Below are 21,449 nucleotides of genomic sequence, written 5' to 3' on the forward strand. Positions count from 1 at the left end.
AGTGCAAGTTCCTCTGTCTGCATGCATGAGCTCTGTCTCTTTTGCTCCTCCGCAGTCCTCTGCTGCAATGATCAGAGGGACGAAGAGACAACCAGAGAAAGAAAAAAAACAAGACCAAGGAAAAATCTTTTTAAATATCTGTCTTGCTCTTTTCTCCTCCCCTTCCTGCTTAAGTTTGAGCAGATCTGTCAACACATATTATCGTCCGTCTCTGGAAGCAATCACTGACTTGTAAGGTTTAAATCCATTCAAGCGGGTAATCATGCTTTCAGTGACGGATGCAAAAAAAAAACAGGATTTAAAGAGGTGAACCCTGTTCACTGTTGTCTTGTGTAACAGTATTCCTTGTCATCTCAGTGGCTGATCTCGGTTAAGAAGCCGCTTCCATCCCCCGTGGCTTGCAGTTTTCCTTCACTCCCTTGCTCTCCGGGTGTTTTCTCAGCCAGCTGGAAGAGGCTGCTGAAGGCTGGTGCTGGTAGGCAGGCAGGGGCGGTAAATGTGGGAAGCAAAGGAGCGCGCAATCCCTTGCAGCAGAGCAGTACACTGACAGCGCATGCAGAAGCACCTTCTGTTCACTGAGTGTCGTAAGCCACTCACACTTCAGAGTGCTCGCTCTCTTTCCCTCACTCTCTTGCTCTCTTTCCCTTGATCGCTCACTCACTTTTTCATGCTGCTCCCCTCCTCTTCCTCTCTCTCCCCTCTTCCCTCATTGCTTTTCTCTTACTGTGTTTTTCTCTGTGCCTGAGACATTTACATATTCAAAATGGGCTGGGCTTAAACCAGGAGCTTTAATGAAGCCCCATTTCTCTCTCTCTCTCTCTCTCTCTCTCTCTCTCTCTGGCTCGCTCACTCTCTCTCTCTCTCTCTCTCCTGTCTCTCTCTCTTCCTCTCTCGCTCTCTGTCTCTCTCTCTCTCTTCCTCTCTCGCTCTCCTCTCTCTCTCCGTCTCTCTCTCTTCCTCTCTCCCTATCCCGCTCTCTCTCTCTCTTCCTCTCTCTCTCTCTCTCCATCTCTCTCTTCCTCTCTCCCTATCCCCCTTTCTCCCCCCCTCTTCCTTCACTGACTGTAATGAATTGGACCATATAATGTCTGCCTCTTTTGACGTTGCTGTGAGAAAGCAGTTTTCTGATTTTAGAGTTGCAAAATATCATTAATCCAATTAACAAAAGGGTGTCCTTTATTAGTTCCATCCATAAAACAGACATACATTTGCATGTATATTACCAATCAGATGAGTCCACATATAGAAGAACAAAAAAAGAAGAAATAGTATAATTATGTTTAATATTACATATTCTACCTCAAGATCAACTATTTCCACACAACACACAAAGTAATTCATTTCAGTATTGATACAATTTAAATGGGGTCATGATTTTAGGTCTTATGATTTCAAATAGGACTTTGTGTAATGAACCAATCTTTGTCTATTGATATCCATTGTTTAGCCTTGCCAAGTATAAAACACAGTGAGCCAAGACTGGAAAATGACATTCTTCATTTGATCAAACTGTCCTGTAGCCAGGCATTCTATGTCATTGTCAATTATGGCTCGGCTATCCATTCTGAATACAGATGTAATTGCTTGCCACATAATATTAGCATTAAGCTATAACATAAACATTCTTCTCTGAAGGTCCGTTCTCCCCTTGTTTTGCATTTATCTAGAATCACTCTTAGCATTGTCATCTTCTCTTCCATTAATTTTCAGAGACAATGAACTGTGACAGCGCCTTACATTCCTCATATCAGCCAAGTTTCTTACCATCTGATCTTTTTTTCCTAACTGAGGTCATTGCATTTTTACCAACAGAGTGACCGTGATTGGGCCAACTGCCGCCACTGCACCCGAACACCGCTTAGATGCTCCTAGTCGAATTAGGTGTAAGATTTGGTGTAGATTTTTGTTGTTGACTGTATTTTAATCACTGAATACATGTGCAGATATCTTATTGGATTACATAAGCAAGTAATGCCGACCGTGTTCATGCCAGTGTATCGCCAAATGCACCACATCAGAAATGTTTCCATGAGTGTTAGGCATTGTAAAAAAAAAAAATGCTACTAGATGTAATGGGGTCCAAAGGTATTTTGTTTGTTTGACAAACAAATATCTCTCAATATTCAACTCATCAATACTCAATAATCATCTCTTATCAATTAATATTTTTTTCTTTTCCTCAACATGTTCCTTTTATTCTTTGTTAACTTCTTTATCTGGCATCAGTTGTGCAAGCTTATAGAGATAGCGAATCTGTTCCCTGGCAAAATGGATTGTCTTGCTGCATCTAGTGGAACATAGGTAAGCCTGAAAATGAGGTGGGAGTTTGGCTCTCTATTTAATTACAATAATTATACTAAGGAACCACAATTAACTAACAGCCCTGTACTTTGTTCTGACCCTGTGTGGCACTTGACAGCTTAACCTTAAATACCGTAACTGCCACTAGGGAGTTAACAATACTCACAGGAAAGTTCTTAACATTTATGCTGCAGTATTACATTTTTTTTTTTTTCAAATGTGATTTTCTTTACTTCACTTTTCCTTGGTTGATACACTGTTCTGTGAATTTCATTTTGGGAATTCATTTGGTGTTCACGGACACGTCAACACTCTAACATTTATGCAAGCTTCATTGGATGGACATAAACATTTTTAACTCAGTAAGCGGCTTTTACCTGAAACTATAGTGTCTTCAGATCTGATCCAAATGTTTAAATTCCACCATGATCATTGAAGTACTTAGTGAAGGTATGCCAGCGACAAAGATATATTGAGCACCAAAGGAAACAAAAGGAACATTGTCCTTTACATGATCTGGAAATCTTGAAGATGAAATCATCTCTGCTTCACTTTTGCTATATTCCCTCTTAGCTGTAATGGATGACTACACCATCAGCTAATGACTTGGTGCGATATAATGACTTGACACAGCGAACAGGAGATGAGAGTATCCAGACCATCACTTTTAAGACTTTAAGAGCTTTGGCTCTCTGCTTTGGAGTTAAGGTCAGCACAAGTGTGAGTGAAAGTCTGTGTCTGTGTATGTGTAGGTGAAACACACATGCCTACCGACACACTCACATGAACATAGTCATACAAACGGATACATCCATATTACAGATTGTAGGCTGATAAGGATATGGATTTTTTGGATTTTTGGATCTTGCTTTTTTCTGTTAGCATTAATCATCTGCCTTCAGTTAAGAGTTGATGTTTATATGTAACTCATAATTTTTCACTGCACCTTTAAGCAATATGACAAAGTTATCATGGCATAAAACATAAAAAGGAAAACATAAGTTTGATTTATTTGATCATTTATTTTTAAAATATAGAAAAACAATTGCATCAGATAATTCAACATTTTCTTAAGGGTACACTTGTATATACAATACAGGAAAAAAAGAATTTTGGCTGTACATCATTCACACAAAGAATATGTTACATTTGTACAAACTTTAGACCAGTGGTGGAATGTAACTAAGTACATTTACTGAAGTACTGTACTTAAGTCCAAGGGCCCTAATTTAACGATCTAAGCGCAGGGCGTGAAGTGCATGGCGCAGGTGCGTTTAGGGCGTGTCCAAATCCACTTTTTCTAGTTTGACGGCAGAAAAAAGGGTCCGTGCGCCTTCCGCATGGTTCAAAAGGGTTGTACTTCGTGGCTTAATTAATCATAGGTGTGTTTTGGGCATAACATGCAATTAACCAATCAGAGTGTCATCTCCCATGCCCTTTTTTTGTCATCGTTAGGGCTTTTTTTGGCTTGAAGGTGTTTTAAGCCCCCAACGTCTCCTTCCAGGCAGCGCTGCAACCGTTGACTTCAAGGCACCTAACAATAACCATTGCCTAATCCTAGTGCCTTCCAGGCAGGGGGCAGGGGGGGGGGGATGACATGCAGTAAAGGGCTGCAGGTTGGAGTTGAACCCGGGCCCGCTGTATAGAGGAGTATATGGGCGCCCGCTCTACCAACTCAGCTATCTGGGAGCCCAGGTGGATTGGTATTATGATGGTGGATTTGCTAAGCAGGAAGGAGAGAAAAAACTGCTTGTGCGTGAGCAGATCATATTATACTTCTATTCACATTGTAATAAAAAAAAAAAATCTTTTGCATGTTTGTGTGCTGCAGTGTGTCCCTGTGTGTGTGTGTGTGTGCCTAGGCTCGCGCTGTGCAAAGACACTTGCATCGGGCTCTGTGCTCTGTGTTTAAGTTTAAGTACTTTTTCCTGATGATTCTTACAGACTTTTACTTAAGTAGAATTGTAAATGCAGAACTTTTACTGTAACAGAGTATTATTACAGTGTAGTATTAGTACTTTTAATGAAGTAAAGGATCTGTATACTTCTTTCACCTCTGTTTACCTCTACGGTGCGCTGTGTTTTGGTGCTTAGGCTTGCAGTCTCAGTCAAGGATTGGATGAATTTTCATCACATGACCATGCTTCACAGGAAGCAACGCTTTGTATCTTTTTCTAGAATTTTATGCATTTTACAGCTTCCTGATCATGCAAATGGTTGATTTTTTTACAATGTTTTGAAGTTGGACATGCTCTATGTAAGTTTTTTTATCCTCTTAGTGGTTTTTCGGCCTAACTTTGGAGCTTTTTTACATAATCTCGGCGAATTTTGACGAGATGCATTCAGGGACGGTCGGAATTTTGAGAATCTGACAAACAATTCAGTTTTTTCAAACCCGCCGGCGGGTTTTGGGGTTATGAGGGTTAAGGGTAATTCATGTTTTACATTCTGTTTTTTGGGGGACATTGACAATAAGGAAAGCTTTAAGATTTTAATATGACTCGTTACACGGATAATTATTAGATTTTTTTTTATCAAGCCAGTGGTGCTGCACTGATGGCTATTTTGCCCTTAGGTAGGGATCAATCTTGAAACAAGAACATTTCAATTAAGTGAAGTCAAGTAGTGTATTTGAAGAAAAATGCAATCCCTATTGCTAGTAGGTAGTGCAATTACAAGAACATGATCCCTCACTGGCTTCCCATGTGACCAGTACTTTACCTGTTTTAGGAAAGAGAACATTGTGCAGCACCCCCAACATGTCATGCTACGTCTGACTGACTTTCAGAAGATAAGCAGTCATTGGTCTAGAGTTTAGTTTGTGACAATGTTGGTCTGGACTTTTGTAAGAATATGTTGTTGTTATGTGTGTGTAATCAAATATGCAACATTTAAATGGATTTCCGCATGATTTCATGTCCTTAGCTAATTGTGTGATCATTTTGATTTGACAGTCTTGGGTAGTTTTTATGATAAAATGGTTAGAGGTTGTGGTGTATTGTCAGCAGAATTTATTCAAGGGATCAAATAAGACTCAAAATTATCAGCATCTATGATTACAAGCCCATTATTTAAATCATTTATTGAATCAGAGGAGGCTTGACTGTGTGAGCCCAACAAAACAAGGCAGATGATGACTAATTGGCCCGCTGCAGAGATAATGTTGATGGGCAGCTGGGAAAGGATTGTGGTGGGGGTCGATGCAGACACTTACGCCATAGAGTGGCTGTCAGTGGTATGGTGAGGAAACAGCAAGAGATGATTCTGCATCCGTAATTGAGTGCGACCTCCAGCAGATAGAGGTTTCTCTCAGTTTGAAAGGGTCACACAAGTGGACAGAGAGTTAACATTGAGCTTATTCATTTCTGTTTTAGTGCTTATTTTCTATCTTCTTTGGTACTTTAGATGACATAATGCTATTATATAATCAGCAACTGAGGATGAACTGAGGAACTGAGGAAATGTACTCAAAGATAAATTGAGATAGCCGTGGGCATTTGTAATTATTACCATCATAGTCTTATCTCAGATATGTATCAACTTCAAAAGTGTGAAGACTGTAACCCAGTAAAGGTTTGTGTTATTGTACACCTTGGGTTTCCGACACAATGTATAAAAAAGATCTCCATCTTCCAATGATATCAAAGGAGTTTATACTAACTGCAACTGTGGTAAACCCAACAGGAAAACATACCATAATAACATTCACTGGAGCATGTGACAGGTGGAACATGGGTGCCACTATGGGTTACAACTCCTTGAAGCACGTTTTATGTGTTTTAAAGTTTGCTTCAGTAAATAGCATTGACTGCTCAAACTGAAAAATCAATATAGCGTATCATCATCATGATTTGCCCATGTTCAAGGCTTTAGAGGTAGGTGAGTGTTTGTTTTTTGGAGGATATATAGAGCAAGATGGATGGCAAGCCTGGCAAAGCTCTGATATTTTGTCCATGGTGATGTGAACATGAGAATCTGCATATATATTGTATATATCAAGAAAGAAAAACATAATTATTAAGAATCTCTCTGAAAAGGCCAACAGGGGTAAAGTAAAGAGAGTGTGTATCATCGTTGGTAGGAAATAAAGCGTGTGTCCAATAAATCTGGGGGTAGCTTTTGGAAGCAGCATGATCTTAAATCACCTCTAGTTTTAAGTTCCCCTCCCTCCCCCATCCCTCCACCACAAAAATGCACTGTGTAAATTGTCATAGTCATGCTAATACATTTTTCAACTTTCTTTATTGAACACAAGCCGGCCACAACATGATTAAAACTTCAACTAAATGTTTCTGCTGTCTTTTTTGCCCTCCTTCTTATCTGAGACTGCTTGAGTAGTTTTTGCCTCTACCTTTTTCAATGGTTTCACTTTTAGTTTGAACAGCAAAGCTTTCATTGTGGGTTGGGTAAAAGACATTGCCAAAAAAATCAAATCAATCAAGGCGACTGGCCTTGGCATAGAGTCTAACAATCATAGTGTCCATGTTGCTAAAGCTTAGCTTTGAGTTGTCCTCTTGTTTCTGTATTTTAAGTGTGTGACATATTGTAAAAAACACAGGCATTTCTAGATTATACACTACATTAGTAGTATTAGTAGATTCTGTAGGCTAGGCTCTTCTTTATCGTCCAGTTTCAGTTATCATTTATCCACTGAAGCCTTTTTCTCTTGCTCTAAGCGTCTTACTTCAAGGTTTGATGAATTGCTTGTGCTTTCAGGAACGCTCCCTTCCATACCAGAAATGTAAGCTGCTTGGTGCGCTTGTGGCCTCCCTGTTGTTTTGAACATGTTGTCCTTCATTTCATTGACTTGGTGTTTTGCCCATAGAACTGCTCCTTACTCCTTGCACTGTTCTGTAAACTGTAGTGTTCAAACAATGCAGGTGGGTGGCTGTATCTGACAATCAGCCCCATTCTAGGTTTAAAAGTAACTTTGCCTCTTGACACTGTCTCCTCTGAGCTACAGTGGCATGATTTGCTATTTGAAGGACCTGGCTTGTTGCATTGACTAGCATGTGTTCCTAATAAAGTTTTACTGAGTGTATATTTGGAAATCTGCAATAAAAGGCCTTGAGGGAATGGAAGAACAAATGTGCAAGTATAAGTGGTGCTAGAAAAAGGTAAAGATTGAACATTTGTAAACAAGCATGGAGTTCTAATCAAAAGATGAGGACTGCAAAAAATACAGATAGATGACAGACTGACAGGAGCAGTAAATATCTATATAGACCAATGAGTGGGGCCAGTCAAATACTCTACTTGTGTCAGACTAACAATGCACATTGTCAAGTAGACAAAGACATGTAAACAAAATGCCCAAAAGACATAAATACATGTAGTGTACTATGTATCAGTTATCGTGACACTGCTGAAAGTACTGAGTTTGAGTAAGCAAAAGTCATGTAATTTTATTTCTGATCATAATATTGAACTGTAGAAATAAAACCTCCAGTCACATTTGGTTAATAGGAAATAAAGGTAAAAAGGAAAGATCTGTAGATAGATGAGAGCTTTGACTGCACCACAACAGTCTGATACTACATCAGCATTAATGCTAATGCTGCAACCATTTGGATTTCCTTCTCCATCATATCCTCCCTTGTTAACATGACCCCCGAGATATTTGAACTCCTTCACTTGGGGCAAAAGTTTAATCACCGCAATCCACCGTTCCTAACGTCACCAAACCATACAATTTCCTCTCCTTCTGACTTTTAGATAGTTGTCTGGAAATTTGTTACCTGTCTACGCCATTTGGCCCTACATTAATGCTTTGTTACATTTGTTAGGAATAGTTTCAATATTAATTATCATAGACATTATATTTCATGTGCTTACAAATAGAAATAGTAAGAGAACTAGTAATTATAAAGGTTTGTGTGTTGTTTTATTTATTGGAAGAGACTCAACAGTGGAAGCATGTGTGTGTATTTGTGTGCCTGTGAAAGAATGAATTAATGTGGGTCTAAATCGCTTCCAGCTATGTCCAAAGCAAGGTGTTGAGTGGCAGAGAGAGACAGTGATTTTGCCATGTCACTACACACAGCAGTCACACTCTGTGTTAGACATGCTTTTATACAGAAACAAGATCAGAATTCTTCACCCGCCACCACAGCTGGTAGCTACCTACGGTTTTTTCACCCAGATCTGGTGGGTTTGCGTGTGTTTTTTTTTCTATATACAGTTTTTAATTGAATTACATGTTTTAACATTTTTTTCTTAGTGTGTTTCTTTATGGATTTGTGTTCTGGCTCTAATGTTTTTGGCTTCAGAGACTACATCAAACAGCGCCTGTGACTCGGCTCTGTCTGCCAAAAGAACTTTGTTCTGCTGTCAGATGACGCAGAAGTCCCACTGAGAGCCACCAAGCCCATTTTCAAAACCCAGCTCTCTGGAGCAGCATGCCCCCACTTTTGATAGCCCTGACTACCCTGGCCTATTGCCTCATCCAGAGCCAAACAAGCCTCAACATCCTTCATGTGTCCACTAGCCTCTCTCATGTTGCGATGAAGCTGAGCAAAATATAGTGAACAGAGGCATCTCTGATGCAAAAGGCTGAAACACTTGTAAATTTGGACTGAAAGTTACTTGTGCCGTCATCCCTAGAGTCCCTACTGCAAGGTAAGGTAAGAACCCTGGCCTAGAACTCTGAATAAATCACCATTAGAGAGTAGTACTGGGATAAAGAACAGACCCACAAGAGCGTTTCATAATAAGCGCCCCTAGCGGAGGCAGGAAATACGACCTACAGGAGCGTTGTGAAACGTTCGCAGTTTGGTTAGATTGTGGTTTGGGTTAAAAAACAAAACTTTCCATTTACTTTTTTTTGAAACAGGACACAAACCCTGGTCTCTTGATCCATCCACCACCCCAGCCTTTCTCCTACTTTGCTTACTTTCTGCTGTGCTCCCTTCATAATTACTACGGCCACTCTATGGCGCTGGCACTATAAACATACACTCACCTAAAAGATTATTAGGAACACCTGTAAGATTTCTCATTAATGCAATTATCTAATCAACCAATAACATGGCAGCAGCTTCAATGCATTTAGGGGTGTCGTCCAGTAGGGTTGGGCGATGTCCCCTAAATTGGCAGTTGACGATGGTTACAGTAAAACATTGTGATGGACGTTGATATCGTCGTCGGGCCCGGGGGGGGGGGAGTAGCGGTAGCTTTACATAAATATTTTTTCCTACTACTATGGGCCAACAGTTAACATAGAAACGATTAGAGATACATTTAAATACCCTCTGTAAATGGTGCCCTGCTTGTAGGTTTTACAACATGACCTACTTTGACTTAACTACGGTGCAGTAAAATCAATCAGATGTCCGTGATCTGCGTAACGACAGTACAGTGGGACGTCTGCCTTCAACAGAGCGACAGTAATAACCTAATATACCATCATTACTGAGTTTAAACTACATTCACGGTTATGTTTGCACTGAATAACGCATTCAATAAACAGAAACATAACTCTTGCAGCGCACATGAACAGATGCGCAATATTAGCTCACACATAAAATAGCACCCTCGTGAATTAGCCTACTGTTGCTAACGTACATTCATAAATCCTGCATAACATCGTCCCGTACCTACAGGACCTCAGACTTACTTATTGATGCACGCACACAGACAGTAGTGTCGGCAAACTTAGTCCAATGAGGGGAGAAAGGAAAGTGTGATAGCGCTCCACTTTTAACGGGGGGGGGGAAAGACACATCATGGTTGCTCTCCATCGTGATGTCGGGCAGCCATCACGATGGACGATGATATCGTCCATCGGCACAACCCTATCGTCCAGGTCTAGACAATCTCCTCAACTCCAAAATGAATGTCATGGGTAAGAAGAAGAATGAATGGGTAAGAAAGGTGATCTAAGCAACTTTGAGCGTGGCATGGTTGTTGGTGCCAAATGGGGTGGTCTGAGTATTTCACAATATCCTCAGCTACTGGGATTTTCACGCACAACCATTTCTAGGGTTTACAACGAAAGGTCTGAAAAAGGAAAAATATCCAGTATGCGGCAGTCCCGTGGGCGAAAATTCCTTGTTGATGCTAGAGGTCAGAGGAGAATGGGCCGAGTGATTCCAGCTGATAGAAGATCAACTTTGACTCAAATAACCACTCGTTACAACCGAGGTATGCAGCAAAGCATTTGTGAAGCAACAACACGCACAACCTTGAGTCGGATGGGCTACACCAGCAGAAGACCCCACCAGGTACCACTCATCTCCACTAAAAATAGGAAAATGAGGCTACAATTTGCACAAGCTCACCAAAATTGGACAGTTGAAGACTGGAAAAATGTTGCCTGGTCTGATGAGTATCGATTTCTGTTGAGACATTCAGATGGTAGAGTCAGAATTTGGCGTAAACAGAATGAGAACATGGATCCGTCATGCCTTGTTACCACTGTGCAGGCTGCTGGTGGTGGTGTAATGGTGTGGGGGATGTTTTCTTGGCACACTTTAGGCCCCTTAGTACCAATTGGGCATCGTTTAAATGCCACAGCCTACCTGAGCATTGTTTCTGACCATGTCCATCCCTTTATGACCACCATGTACCCGTCCTCTGATGACTACTTCCAGCAGGATAATGCACCATGTCACTAAGCTCGTATCATTTCAAATTGGTTTCTTGAACATGACAATGAGTTCACTGTATTAAAATGGCCCTCACAGTCACCAGATCTCAACCCAATAGAACATCTTTGGGATGTTGTGGAACAGGAGCTTTGTGCACTTGATGTGCATCCCACAAATCTCCATCAACTGCAAGATGTTATCCTATCAATATGGGCCAACGTTTCTAAAGAATGCTTCCAGCACCTTGTTGAATCAATGCCACGAAGAATTAAGGCAGTTCTGAAGGCAAAAGGGGGTCAAACACGGTATTAGTAGGGTGTTCCTAATAATCCTTTAGGTGAGTGTATATAAGTTATAATTGCTGCTCAAAACGTTCAGGGGAGGACAGTCTTAATACAAGAAAGGGCCTTGTGTTTTACATGTGACGCATTAAAATCCTACATCTTGAACCTTGAATTGAGTTGAATTGTGTTAACAAGCTGTCTTTGTTAGCAATGTGCATGCAGTAATTATGTACTAAAAACTCATTTTTTAGCTTTCCAAGCTTTTCAAACAAGTTTCTTTTTCAAGGTTTAATTCAGCCAAACACAATCTGACTGATTATTAAATGTTAAAAATGTAAATATATTTAATTCTTAAAGAAATGATTAATTTCACATACTACTGACATAGATATCATTTTCCCCAGAAGTAATGCACTTTGATGCCTCTTGCCCCAGGATAGAGGCCAACATGTATGATTTCACCATGCCCAATCATAGGCCTTTTTAATTTGAATTCACATACTGTACAGGTATCACCATGCAGAAAATGTCCACTACCCAGCAGCAATACTGTTGTATCAAGAGGAGTAATGTTTGAAAAATGATGTTAAGAGAAAAGGTCTGGTGCCAAGATCCTTCCTAGTGCTCATTTAGTGTCACTGCCACAGGTGATGGCTGGAGCTCTATTTCACTTTTTACTGATGTTTCACCTTGATAGTAATAATTAGTTGCATGATGTCCGAAAAACAGGATGACACCTAAATTCATTACATACGCTGCAGGGGTTGACCCAGGTCTTTTAACTTTGGAATGAACCTAACGGCACATTAATCATTTCACACTTCAGACTGACCTAAAAACAAACACACAACATTCAGTTTATCACTGCAATTTAATTTGACATAAAAAATACATGGCAGATTCCTGAAGTGCAGTATGAAAGCTCATTGTTTTTACCAAATAAAAGAAAATGGTAATATGTAACTTAACCTTGTAATATGACGTAATATCTAATACTTATTACTGAGCATATATTCATTATTATAAGATTATCTTAATTATGATCTCATAATCAAATATCTTAAAACTATGAATAAAACAGTTTCATCATTATTTGTGACGTTTTATAAAACAAGTCCATAATGACTTCACCTAATTACACTTGCTTTTATTTACTCCTTGGTTTGAGATATTTTTTTCCCAAATGCACTTCCATAGACTCTTCCTTCTTCTCCTCCATCTTCTTTTTTTCTTAATTTTGTACAGTCACATGTCAGATAATGTACGATGCCCATTGCACGAGAAAAGCGGCCACCATGTATATCTTTTTCATGGAAGGCATTTTGATATTCACAGTAGGAAATAATAAAATGAATGGCTTACTGGGACACTTGAATAGAACAGAGTCATGGTTGTTAAAGGAACACGCCGACTTATTGGGAATTTAGCGTATTCACCGTATCCCCCAGAGTTAGAAAGTCGATACATACCCTTCTCATCTGTGCTGTAACGCTGTCTGACGGCTCCAGCATTAGCTTAGCCTAGCACAGATCCTACAGGTGAATGGTTCCAGTAATCCTACTGCTCCCAATTGTGACAACAGAAAATAACGCCAACATAAATACAGTTTACATGTTGTGATTTGTAGAGTGAGGCGTGTACAAAAAATAAAAAAAAAAAAAAACATTGGACACAGCCATCTTCTAACCGTAAACAAACCGGGAACTATATTCTCAGACAGGCTTGCTGCGAGCATATCACTCCGCCAAGTACTATATTCTTCTGCCTGAGAATATAGTTCCGGGTTTGTTTACGGTTAGAAGATGGCTGTGTCTCATGTTACGCTGTTTTTGTACACTGTGACTCTACAAATCACAACATGTAAATAGGAACATGTTGGCGTTATTTTGTCACTCTATTCGGACCAGTAGGATTACTGGAACCATTCACCTGCCTGTTCTGTGATGGGCTGATGCCGCTGGAGCCGTCAGACAGCGTTACAGCATGCACGGAGATGAGAAGGGTATGTATCAACTTGTCTTACTCTGGGGGTTACGGTGAATAAGCTAAATTCCCAATAAGTCGGCGTGTTCCTTTAAAACAACACCGGTGCTTTTTTGTCAAAATGTCTGCAGTAAACAAAAGTCTATTTAAGCACATTTTTGACATTGTGACATGTATGTATTCTCCTAGAATTGCCTTGAATTTGTAGCAGTTAATTATGACAAACATATGAGCTTATAAGGGACATTACAGGAAAAGACTCATGGTAAACAAGCATTTAGCATTAAGCAAAAGATAACCAATTCAGACTGGAATTTATATTTTGATTTGTATCATTAGAAGTCTGTAAAAACTCAACTCAACTTTATTTATATAGCATATTTTCACAGTTGCTTCACAATTGAAACAACAGGCAAAAAAATAAAACAACAATAAATAAGATTTTGCAAGACTAAAAATGACAACAATAAAAAAATAATGTTCAAAAATCAATAAATAAAAGTTAATAGAATAAAATAAATAAAAAAGAATAAAAAAAATAAAATACTGTAAAAACCAATCTTACCATTCTAATATCCAGAGGCATCAAGTTCCACAATTTAGGGGCATAACAAGAGAAGGCACTCTCACCAGTTTTATGGAACACATGAAGAACATTTTAGAAAAGCGGTGGAGGACCTTGGTGATCTCACTGGAACATGAAATGAAATAAAATCTCTGATGTAGGGAGAAGCAAGGTAATTTAAAGCTATATAAATAAGTAAAGAAATGGATGTAAAGTAGGGTAGGTCGCAGGCAAGTCCATAGGTGACTGAACCTTTAGAGAGACTCTACAATCGTGCATTGAAAATTTTGGACAAAAGGCCAACCAGATCACATCCTGAGAAATCTGAACATGATTTGACAACTACCTTGTATTTGCAAATTCCAATCTCATCTGGAAGTGCTTACATGAACAGGCACCTCAGGCTCTCTGTGACATGGTGCAACCATTACAGGCCAGTGGATTGTCCAGTAGATACACAATCGCAGGGAACTGTAAAATATCCTTCAGATAAACCTCCTTTGGCCAGACATCATTCTCTATTTAGGGAGCTAAGGCATGGAATGAGTTGCCCATTGAGCTAAAAGTAATACAAATTAATAAGCTTTTTAAAATTAAACTGAAGAAGTTTGTAATTGATAATCAGAACTGTAATCAAATATAGGGGTGGGATGGCGTGGGCTGGTATATGGGTGCGGGGGTTGAGTACAGATGTAGGTGTCTTGTATGTTTATGTGCTTTATGTATGTTAATTATGGCAATGTTTAATGTTTGTTTTCATTACTGTTTAAAAACCTTTATAGGGACGGGCATTGGAAATCAGCAATAGCTATAAATGCTGTGATCCTCTACATTGGAGATTTGTTGCACAAATGTCTATGCATCTGTCCCTATTCAAATAAACATGAAATGAAAAAGAAAAGTTTTATAACCTTATAACATTTCATTTTAATTCACTGTTTTACCATAAGAGTCCAAGCGTGTCAAAAAAATATGTGTAGGAGGCTCACTGATTTCTTTATTTAAATGGGACAACGCACATTAATCAACATGAGTACAGAGTCCAACATATACATGTTCCTGATTTCGCCATAAAGGCTAATTTTCATCTGCAGTCCAACGCATCTTGCATGGAGTGTGTGTACAATGATTATAAATTAGGTCCTTCTATAAATATTATGAGAAACTACTGAATGCCTCCTCCTCTCTTCATACACACAAACATATCTGATAAACATCCTCAGACATTTTGTTTCCAAACCCTGAGGTGTAGGGTATCTTTGTGTACCAGTAAGGTGTTATTCCTCCCAGCTCATCAAACTAGCAAAGCTGTGTAAACACAGAACTGTGTGCCCCAAGCACGATGTATGCCCAACGAGTACCTACAGTATACTAAAGAGGGAAAATGCAGTCAGTGTCGTTTCAGAGTAAAAAACACTTGTGTTGAAGGAGTATGTCGCCCGGTGTAACAGTGTTGCTCTTTCATGTGTTTTTAATGGGTTTTGGGTTACAGTGGAGTTCGGTCGCATAGGGGTATATGCTATGTCAGGCTCTGACTACACAGACAATATTTTGTATGATAAATGAATTGCTGTTAGTCTGCCGAGAATTGCTGTTAGTCTCTTGAGGGGAATTGTTGATAATAATGAAAAAGATCAAATAATGCAGCTTAGCCACATGCAGCATATAGAAGCAACCAGGGTCACATTGGCAGAAGACTCTATTCATGTGGAATTCAGTAGTTAGGTTAATTTCTATGGTTACACTCATATCAGCTCTGTGGTTAAACACTGCAATCTGATACTCAAGTATGTGAGAGTGCTTGGATTTGTGTGGTTGGTATGTGTTTGTGTGCATATGCTTGCATGTTACTTGGTATTTCTTGCCAAACATTATATATATATATATATATATATATATATATATATATATATATACACAGACCTCATTCTTTACTCTACTCCCATAATATATAAAGGTGAAATCATTCATATACCTCATATAACAAGCGAAATTGAAATAAACATTATAGTAAGTGGAAATCAGAAGAAATGTACGGCTATGCTACACTCCTGCTACTTGTAGCCTGTGGGCTGTATTTAGTCAAGGTAGCATCTAATATAAGTGTCTCACAGATCAATCCGTCATGTCTACGCACAGTAACAGTGCAACACAAGAACTGTGCAGTAACATAGTAGATGTTAGTGCGGTGCATATCTGGCACACGTAATTCAGTACAAAAGAGGGATGTCCTTTGTGTTCACAGAGGGAATCCCCACAACAAGCCTTTATCGTGACTTAAGGGGGTTGTTGAAGTTGTACTTGATTAATCCTCATGGGGTTCTCAGCTCCCGTCCTTCGAACAGTGCCTAGGTCAAGGGCAATGAAAGGATGTGTGTGATGAAACTAGGCTTCCTGTACAAAACCTATGTGAACAAAGGGAGGACCATTGAGCCACTGTCACTGAGCTTTTCATTCATAGATCACAGTATACATATTCTTACATTGCCAGACCTATCTCCTTAGTGCTGGAGTATGGTCTGGCTTCACTACCTACCTATTCTGGAAAACGCTCTGGCTATGTTTGCATTTCTTTAAACCGATCACAACCATCCTGTGCAGTGCAAATACAGCAACAGCGGAAATAGCGAGATGGGAGGGAGAGACGCACCGGATGTCGAGCTTTATCCCAGCTATGTACATCCGTTGAGTACAGTATTCATGAAAAACCAATTGGGGTACATCTATCATGCAGGTTGTTTTACTGGCACGTTGGAATTGAGCGTTGAGATTTACATCCCATTGTAATGCCTTCAGGGCATTTCAGTAGCTAGTGTGTCATATTTGTTGGCAGCTGGTGTTTATTTACATATGGAGCAAATTACACCAGTGCTGTGTTGGGGCACAGTTGACTGTAGATGTTTTACTGAAAATATGCAATGTACAAATATACAACCCGGGACAAACTGGATAGAGCTACTATAACAATTGCAAGAAACAGGGTCAATGCAGAAGTTTGACAGATGTTTTTTTTAAGTACATGTACAGTAACTGATGTATCAAAATGCTTTGTAGACTATTTTTTTCAAGTATAGTCAAAGTTTATCCTTAGCAAGGCATTCAATTGTAGTAGTTGTGTACGTCAAAGAAATCTATTCGAGTTTAGAGTTGTTAATGTGTACCAGTTTTATCATCAGTAATATTTACTAACTAGTACCCTCTTTAACAAATATAGTGAAAATAATAAAGTTAAATCAACTAAATTTCAAATAAATTAAATACAGTGCTTATCTGCATTTTCTCGGCAGGTTAGGCAAATTTCAGCAGACTTTGATTGTTTCTGTGGTTGCTTGTTTTGTCTTTCATTACAGCTCATAAATATATATTTGTTTGTTTAAAGGGTAACTACCATTTTTTTCAACCCATTTCCCCATGCATTTGTATCTAGACCAAAAACCTTTGAATTTGGTCCAGTATTTAGAGAGATCGCAATGACGAGCTGGTGCAAACCGAGCTACAGTGTAACCTAATGGGGCAATTGTGGAGCCTTGCTTTTTGTCCAATAAAATAGATTTTTTTTTGCTACTGACAGGCTCAGATTGTTACTAAAAGTGCCTGACAACATTACCGATCTCAGGACGTGGTTTGGAGAGTGAAACGCGAGACGAGAAAAATGTGTTCAGGTAGTCTGTTGTTTCAGAGTAGGCTACAGAAATTCTAGGCTCCTGTTAGCCTACCTAAAAGATTTTCAGTGTAATGGATTTTGACAGTGTGGATGAGGTTGATATAATTGGATGGCCGCCCATATTCATTTGAGCCAGAGTAGGCTATAGTCTATGGATGAAGTATACGGATGAAGAGTGGGCGAGGAGAGAGAGAGAGAGAGAGAGAGAGAGAGAGAGGCTGCAGCTGCTCGTGTGGTCAATAGGCTATAATACATCCATGGTTTTGTGTTATCTAAAATATTTTCAATACAAACAATGGTGCAGCTGCTCACCTGCACCAGAGCCTTGTCTACCAGATGGGCCATGCATAATTAAGACGATAACCCTCAGCAGAGACCTGACCCTGTCACAGCATTGAAAATAAGGCTGGCCTGCCCATGGGGCACACGTCACCTCCTTGTGATGCCCATAAGTTCCTGCCATGCTTCTCCCAGACTAACGTAACTGTTATTGCCAGAGCATACAGTGGCATTACAATGGCCAAGGTTTTCCAAACTACACTCCATTTTCATAAAACGTTTATTAAAAATAACTTGCATGTCCTTTTGGCTCTAATATATTTGCCATTATTTGTTTATCTGTTTATTTATTTTTTCTGGATAGAAATGCTTACATTTTCTTATGACACAATATATATATATATATAATATAATATACAACATATATAACGTTTATGTTCTTTTGCCACTTTTGCCAGTTATCGGTTGCATTATTTATCATAACCCTCATCTTTACTTGGAGAACATTGACACTAATTTCAAAGATTTTTATACTGTCAATGGTCTGCATTTATATAGGGCCTTTCTACCTTACCTGACAAAGCGCTTTACAATTTTCCTGTCATTCATTCATTCACCCACCCACACACACACTTATACACCGATAGTGGCGGAGCTGCATGCAAGGTGCTGGCCTGCCATCGGGAGCAACTTGGGGTTCAGTTCAAGTACACATAGGACACGAGGAGCTGGGAATCGAACCGTCACCCTAGTGATTAAGGACAACCCGCTCAACCTCCTGAGCCACAGCCGCCCCTGCACTGTACAGTGATGTGAACACCTTAACAATATAATGGAATCCAAAACAACACCTCAAATAGCCACTTATGACACAGACACAGTAATCAAAAAAATGAATTTACATTACAAAGGCCTTCACAAAGGTATTGCAGGCCTATTGTTGATGATTGCATATAGTGATCATCTTGTTACGCATTGCAAATACTTTGCACTTTGACAGCAGTGTGCATGCATGATCCTAAGCTAAGATACTGCCTGAGACTGCACCCCCCCCCCCACCTAACACATTCTGCTTTATGATGAATCATGCACAACTTGACACAAATAAACAAGTATTGATTGATTTGATTGATTGAGGGGACGCAATGTTATTGGTACGACTTGATGAGAGCGTTTCATTTTTACGATTATTCCGACACCACTTGAATGCTGCACAAATGCCCTATCTTGCAATGTTAACAAAAGTGTAAGATAATTTGTGTATCTGCCCCATGATTAGGTCCTGCTGCAAACACGTATTTGGTTCTTTCTTGGATCGTGCTACACCGTTTTACCAAGTTTTATAAAAATTGGGCCAGTAGTTTGAAACATAACCTCCTTGGCGGAGATAAATATGGAGATGCATACAGTCTCTGTGGAAGCTCTCAAAATGCCTTTATGGAACAGATCTGATGATGGATCTCTCTGGTGAATTTCAGTAACCATGGCAGATATTTAGCTGTGTCCTCTTTGTAATGTAGCATATGGACATTTTGCAGCACCAGGCATCTTTTTCTATAACCCAAGAGTTGCCAAACACATAAATTAGGGTCTGTGGTATGTAAATAAGGGACTGGTGCAGCAGTCCTTGTTTCCACAGCTGAATCAATTCATCAGTCTGTGATCAAATCAGTGCTCATTTAGATACTGTGCGACAGTTCAATAAATCAGACATAGCGGTTTATATGTCTCTCCTAGTGCTTGAATCTGTGCTGTTTCCAAGACGGTTTGATAAATGACTGCCAATATTTTCAAGGGTGATGTCTACATGTCATTTCCTGAAAATACTGGTCGGACTGGAACAGCAGTGACCATTGTAGGAATACATTTTATAAGTCAGCTTAAGGAAGAGAATAGATGTCCTTTGAAAAGACATCAATCCCCAAACACCCACCATGACAGTAAGTCCTATCCCCTAATCCATCCTCACGCAGGGCACTTACATCATGTCCAGATATACTGTGGCTTTACTGTTCCTTATTCCTTGTAACTAATAGCAGCAACAACTCTGTTAGTGGCTTGTGCTGCTGCGTGGCTGGACTGATAAAACCCACACGAAAGGATAGTGGGAGACATAATCATTTCACCAGTTCAGCTAGCTCCAGCAGTCTTTGAAGTTGTTGCACCCAGGATCATTACAGCCAGGGAACAGCCAGCTCTGTACAGTGGGTCTGTTGTTTGTGTACGTGGCGGCTGTCTCTGGGCTCAGCCACAATAGGCAGTAGGTATGTTAGTGTTATGCTATCATTAACATGTTTTTATTTGATCCACTGCTGGCTATGTTTTGCTGTCAGACTTAAGGCCATTTTTTTTCTTTCCCAAACCACCCTAATCCCTGATTAGTGCTTCCTACACACAGCAACCCACCCAGGAGAGTAGCTTGAGTCATCATTATCCCGGTTTACAAAAACATGTATATCATTCTTTATAGCCCTCGCTATTCCTGACAACCACCACCTTCACATTGATAGCAAAGGGCTGCCAGCTCTGGAGAACACATTTGCTAGTCACATGTTTTGAATAACTTGATCCTGCTCATTTTTGTGTGCCTGTGCAGTGAACTATATGAAACTACTAGTTATCTAGATGCTGACACACCCCAACATCCACATTACATCTCTTTTTGAGAAATAGTGTGTGAAAGATGGAATAGTACCAAAATCTGTCAGCGTCTGAAAACCTTTTTCTCATCAGTCATTTCAGGTTTCTGGAGCTACCTCGCCGACTTGTAATACTGCTCTACACAGTATATAGTTAAGAGGTCACATAGTGAGGGGTAGTTTTGACAGTTGCGAGCAATGACTGGAAAGAGACCATCAGGCCAGCTGGGATGGAGTTTGAGGCAGGTGTGAAGGTGGATGATGTCTAGACACAAGTCAGTCTGTTACCTCGTTTTTCTGCCTCTACACATTTCTCTCATTCATTTCTTGGCTTAAATTCATTCATGAATTTTGTTTCTTTGAATGTCCTCATAATGTCATTTGCATAAAATTTACCTTTGACATATTTTGATGAAGTGTAAGAGTATCACACGACAAATTAAAAATTCTGAAAAATGCAGAAGTGATCATAGAATTACCCAAATTTGACTATTTTCTAACACTGCAGTATGTCAAGAATTATTTTAGTTTGTGGATTTATGTTTGTTTTTTTGTAGAACCTATTCATAGAATATTGTTACGCTGTCATAGAGCATCAAAACTGGGATACATCTGTATCCACAGGCACAGTCAATAATCAGTGTTCATAACAACACATGGGACATATAGGATGTGGATGAGACGCCTTTGATCATACACGTCCTGCGTACATATTTGAAAAGTATTTTGAGAATTTGACCCTCACAGTCAACACATGTCTATTTTGTGTCCATTGTCTTAAGCACGGAAATCGCATTATTCCTAACATGTCATTGTTTGGTCTGATCTACTACAGAGTGGTGGGAAATTATGTAATGCAGGAAAGAGAAAGTTATGATGCAATGGGATTATGTCTCCTGGTATTAAGAACAGGTCCTCGAATTGGATTGACCTACAGTAGTCCCTGTTTCAGGTGTTTGAGCGGATCTGCTGCATATCACTCTTACTGAAGCTTTGCTCTTCTCCAAAACACCACAGACAGCCACGTCATGTTTGTGTATGCATGTGTAGGCAAGTGTGTGTGTGTGTGTGTGTGTGTGTGTGTGTGTGTGTGTGTGTGTGTTGTGATAAATTGACTTTTTTCAGCTCGGCAGTGAAACAAAAGTA

General features: G+C 39.6%; 1 protein-coding gene across 1 annotated transcript in view; it reads left to right on the plus strand.

Moving 5' to 3' along the window:
- The window catches only part of ctnna2 (catenin (cadherin-associated protein), alpha 2), a 331,452-nt gene that overhangs the window by 213,095 nt on the left and 96,908 nt on the right, over positions 1–21,449 (plus strand). The window lies entirely within an intron of this gene.

This window comes from Perca fluviatilis, chromosome 1 (genome assembly GCF_010015445.1).
Source record: "Perca fluviatilis chromosome 1, GENO_Pfluv_1.0, whole genome shotgun sequence".
In the NCBI taxonomy this organism is placed as follows: Eukaryota; Metazoa; Chordata; class Actinopteri; order Perciformes; family Percidae; genus Perca; species Perca fluviatilis.